Raw genomic sequence first — 5,682 nt, 5'->3', positions numbered from 1 at the left:
CAGCAGCTAGAGTGACTAAGAATGAGCCTAGAAGGACCAGGCATCTCAGACTTCTTGCTGTTGTCTTTTGGCCATGCAGATGTTCTCTGAACTCTCCCCACACAACACTCCTTCACCATAAGGTTCCACAAAGCAAAAACCAGCAGTAGGAAGACAGAGACAGAGTGAGCACAGAACTGGGCATCTCAGACTTCTTCGTGCTTTGCCTGTGGAAATGCGCTTTAGATACCCTCCCACCCCCATACAGCTCCCAAGGCCAGATCAGAGGCTAACTCAGGAATCTTGACTTCAAAGTCTTGGCTCTTAATCAGATTGTTGTTGTTTTCTGGCCCACTGAATACTCTCGCTAATGATTCTGCTATTGAGTTACCATTGATAAAGTTGTGGGACATGGATATAGATTTCCTTAGTGTAATAATGGGCAGAAATGGAAAATAAAAATGTCAGAATTTTGTACCAGCTCAACCCTTAAATGTAAGTTGCTCAAATGAGGAATTGCAGCCTCTGTCCAGAGACCAGGATAAATATATTGGTGAGTTGGATAAAGTGTGTGACCTCACAATAATGTCGCACAGGGTTGTAACTGTGAGTTTACTGGATGGGATTTTTGTATAGAATCAGGGTCTGCTATTGGACAAGTTTTAACAGTGGTGTTCAACTGGTCAAAACCAAACAAAACAGAATTAAAAGTTTAACTACAGGTACAAGACCCCAGAAAAGAATAGCATTTAGAAGTCAGCAAAGAATCCCCACAGTCAGACCTAAAGAAAATAACCCTGGATCCAATCAGTAGGAAAGGAAACCTGAAGGTCAAAATGGGGCCCAGTTTTCATTTGAAGTTATTAGGAGTGGGAAAGTGGCTAATGCAAAGCCCACTCGCTGACCAGGCTAGGGGTGCATAATTACTTTTTCTTATGTAGAAGTCAGTATGAAACTGAGCCTATGAATGAGTAAATAAGTAAGTGAAAGTTGGCAGAGTAGGAAATAATGTAGAATTGCTCATGGTGGGGGAGCGGGGTGACTGAGGCTATATTAACACACTTAAAAAGCCCCAAGCAATGGAAAAATCAGTGGAGGTACCTCTGACCCATGAAATTCAAAGTGAAAATGAAAGAAATTACAACAAAGTACTTCTGTTGCCTATGATTAAAACAAATTATTGAATGTTTTAGTAAAATGATAACTATATATGTATCTACTGAAATGTTCAGTATCCCAATCACACGTCCATAGTTTGGATTTAAAGTGGGGCCTACTTCACAAAATTTACACTTAGCTCTGAAAATGAGTTTGTTAAAGGATCTTCTCTAGGTTTTCTAGGAAATACTTCATGAAAAAAAATGACAGTCTTTAGAATATACCATGTTTTAGTTATATCCTATGGTATCCCCCTAAATGGTTGTACCATACTGCTTTTGATGAATAATAGTGGAGAATAGAGACTAAGTCCTAAAGAAAGAAAGGTAATCAATATACAAGAACACAACAAAAAAATACCATTGCTGTTGGGATTTAAATCACCACCTCCTACCTACAATATTTCTATCTTCCAAAGCTATAGTCTATAGCAGCCTGCTTCTTACCTAGAGCCAACATTTCTCAAAGTTCTGCCAGTGATGTCGCCTTTGATAATTCTTGCAATAAAAATCCAGTCATGTATGACATTTAGGAGGAAGCAAAAGGTTTGATTTGCCCTGGGGCCCTAGAACCATTATAATGATACCTTTAATGAGAAATGAAAGGCAAAGAAAATTATGGGTTCAGAAATTGAACCAAATCAAAAAAGATGCCAAATCACTAGGCACTAGACTGCCATTTAATGGTTCTAGGTAAAGAACCACATTTTAATTATTATTTTAAAGAATCCAAATTATTGTAAATATTAGTCTAGACTAGAAAAGAGGAGCAATAAAGAAGACCCAAATAGAAGCTTAAAGCCTTCTCAATTATTGCCAAGATGGACTTTGGGCATCACTGATATACAGATATATAAAGAAGCAATGAAAGGCAGGAGGTGGCATGGTGGTTAAGGCACTAGACTCCCATGTGGCTGACTGTGTTTGAGTCCTGGACCCAGGAGCTTGAAGCTCACACTGGACATATGTGTGTGCATGCCTAAAATACAGAGAGGAGAATGGGGAAGCAGGGATTGTGACATGACCATCCCCCCTGAGGGATGATTTCTCTCTTTCTGTCTCTGTCTCTCTGGCAAGGGCACAAAAAATCTCTAAACAAAAATCTATAGCAAAAAAATGTTAAAACAAACAACAACAGAGTTCCTGTCACTATGTCACAAACATGTCTATACTTTTAAAGAAATCTGAGCTTTCACTAAATGGCCATAATAGCAATAACAGGCCACACCCTTTCCACAAAATCTATTCCAATGAGCTATATGATCCACTCACATTTTCATTTAGCTTTTACTGGGCTCCTTCACTTAGCTGTGCCCTATTTCCTATGAGTGGAGTCTGGTTGTATGCTTCTCTCAGTGTCATTTAGCAGACAGCCACTTTTCTTTCCAAGACCCTGTTCATTGAATGTGAGCCAAAGATCTGCCTCTCACACTGTGTTGGAGTCAGGACTCTAAGTAATTTTTGGCTGAGGACATACTCTAACAGAGATGGTGACCTTCTGTGTCTCCCCACATGTCATTCTGTTCACACCCACTAGTCACTGCAGTTGAACAAAAAGTTTGTGAAGAAAGTCATTCTCAAGATAATTTAACTCAGAAAAAAAAAAGGAAAATGTTCTTAGGAAAGAACGATGCTTGCACATTTACAAGACACGAAGTGGCTTGGAGTTCCCTCCACCAAGCCTAGTATCCAAGACCATTAGATGGATGCAACAGACCCTTGTTAAAGTGCAGTCCTCATTCAGACAGCAACATTCCTTGTAAACATGCTAGAAAAGTAGACTCTAGGCCTACTCCAGACCTACTGAATGAGAAAGGGTACCCCCTTTCCCTGACCCCAAGATATACCCACATTTGTGCTTGAGGAGTAGTTGCCCTAGAACAGTGGTTTTCAACCTTTTTCAAGTGCACATAAAGATAAATTACTGATATCTGAGTCCCACCCCCAGAGATATCAAGTTTATCCATCTGGGGTGTGGTGTAAGTGCTGGAAAATTTTAAAAGCTCCCCAGAAGATTTGGAGGTACTGCCAAGGTTCGGGAGCACCTAGTCCAGAGACAGAAGTAAAATATTTCTCCATTTCTCCTCTTGGTCACGGAGTCCAACAGTGGGAACCCCGTACTAAGAACCTCGCTTTTTCAAAGACCTGACTGCAGGTCTGCACTGTAAGTTTGAGTCCTGGACCCAGGAGCTTGAAGCTCACACTGGACATATGTGTGTGCATGCCTAAAATACAGAGAGGAGAATGGGGAAGCAGGGATTGTGACATGACCATCCCCCCTGAGGGATGATTTCTCTCTTTCTGTCTCTGTCTCTCTGGCAAGGGCACAAAAAATCTCTAAACAAAAATCTATAGCAAAAAAATGTTAAAACAAACAACAACAGAGTTCCTGTCACTATGTCACAAACATGTCTATACTTTTAAAGAAATCTGAGCTTTCACTAAATGGCCATAATAGCAATAACAGGCCACACCCTTTCCACAAAATCTATTCCAATGAGCTATATGATCCACTCACATTTTCATTTAGCTTTTACTGGGCTCCTTCACTTAGCTGTGCCCTATTTCCTATGAGTGGAGTCTGGTTGTATGCTTCTCTCAGTGTCATTTAGCAGACAGCCACTTTTCTTTCCAAGACCCTGTTCATTGAATGTGAGCCAAAGATCTGCCTCTCACACTGTGTTGGAGTCAGGACTCTAAGTAATTTTTGGCTGAGGACATACTCTAACAGAGATGGTGACCTTCTGTGTCTCCCCACATGTCATTCTGTTCACACCCACTAGTCACTGCAGTTGAACAAAAAGTTTGTGAAGAAAGTCATTCTCAAGATAATTTAACTCAGAAAAAAAAAAGGAAAATGTTCTTAGGAAAGAACGATGCTTGCACATTTACAAGACACGAAGTGGCTTGGAGTTCCCTCCACCAAGCCTAGTATCCAAGACCATTAGATGGATGCAACAGACCCTTGTTAAAGTGCAGTCCTCATTCAGACAGCAACATTCCTTGTAAACATGCTAGAAAAGTAGACTCTAGGCCTACTCCAGACCTACTGAATGAGAAAGGGTACCCCCTTTCCCTGACCCCAAGATATACCCACATTTGTGCTTGAGGAGTAGTTGCCCTAGAACAGTGGTTTTCAACCTTTTTCAAGTGCACATAAAGATAAATTACTGATATCTGAGTCCCACCCCCAGAGATATCAAGTTTATCCATCTGGGGTGTGGTGTAAGTGCTGGAAAATTTTAAAAGCTCCCCAGAAGATTTGGAGGTACTGCCAAGGTTCGGGAGCACCTAGTCCAGAGACAGAAGTAAAATATTTCTCCATTTCTCCTCTTGGTCACGGAGTCCAACAGTGGGATCCCCGTAGTAAGAACCTCTCTTTTTCAAAGACCTGACTGCAGGTCTGCACTGTAAGTACTGGGGTAACTCCACTAAAGAGCTAACTTTCTGCTTAGTGCTCTGCAGCTCCATTCTTCATTCACCTTCTGCATATTGCTGCTCCTGACACCCATACCTTGGCAAACACATCAGTGACAGTATCACCTGGTGCTTTCAAAGCCCAAACTTGGAGCCCCATTTGAGACCTCAGTGTGAGTCTGCATTAGAGTTTGCATCAGATTCTAGGTCAGGTCTGCATTCCCAGGTGTGTCTGATGTGCAACCAGGTTTGGAGATGGGTGAACTCCACAGTAGGTCTGGCCTTTCATCCTGCCAAGTCATTAAGGATTTGTAAGGATGAATGAGCTGTCAAGAGAGCAAGAGGCTGGTGCAATGCTCCTTTATTAATTATGGGGAAGTGATGTATTGGCAATGATAATGCATCTCTTGGAAAGGGCAATGAAAGGTTCGTCGATTGCTGCATTAGGTCTTCCCCAACGCGACCTTAACGTTCAGCTTTTACTCCTCTCTGTAGTTTAAAAGCGGCATGGCTTTCACACTAAACAGCCTCTTGGCCTTTAATCCCAGAGAATCTTTCTGAGTTCTTGGCTGAGGAGTATTGTACAGTTGTGTAAATCTGATATGTAGGGGGAAAAAAAAAACGCAGTAAGAGGTTCTTAAAAAAAAAAGAAAAAAAGCATTATAATATACACAGACCCCTTTGAGGAGGAAAAACAAACAAACAAACAAAAACAACAAACTTCCTTAAGCAAGGAGGTAGTAAGCAGAACAAAAATATATCCGGATTAACAAAAGTAGAGGTGAGAGACGGGTAGGTGATTGAGGGTCCAGGTTCTATCTGTGGGATCAGGCGAGGAAGTGCTCAGCAGAAAAGTTGCAGCGCCTGTCTACGCGGGCAATCGATCCGCTGGGTGTCTGAGAGAGCGCTAGCGCGCGGCCAGAACGCACTGCGGGGACGAGAGCCCGGAGGAAACTGAAAAATATCCTCAGCGGCCGAAGCTGGAAGGCTGGAAAAGCTCGGTGTCCAGAAACCCGCTGGCTTTACCCCAAGCGAGCGTTTAGGGAGCCCCGGGAGCGGCGGCTGGAGGGGGCGGGGGCGCAGAGGGCCGCGGCGGCAGGCGCGGGGCCGAGCGCGCGGCGGAGCGAGT

General features: G+C 42.6%; 1 protein-coding gene across 5 annotated transcripts in view; it reads left to right on the top strand.

The window, feature by feature from the left end:
• The window catches only part of SLC8A1 (solute carrier family 8 member A1), a 441,932-nt gene that overhangs the window by 66,325 nt on the left and 369,925 nt on the right, over nt 1-5,682 (top strand). The window lies entirely within an intron of this gene.

The sequence above is a fragment of the Tupaia chinensis genome, unplaced genomic scaffold (assembly GCF_000334495.1).
Source record: "Tupaia chinensis unplaced genomic scaffold, TupChi_1.0 Scaffold000050_1, whole genome shotgun sequence".
Lineage (NCBI taxonomy): Eukaryota > Metazoa > Chordata > Mammalia > Scandentia > Tupaiidae > Tupaia > Tupaia belangeri.
Note: the sequence above shows the minus strand (reverse complement) of the source record. Positions and strands in the feature narration are given on the sequence as shown.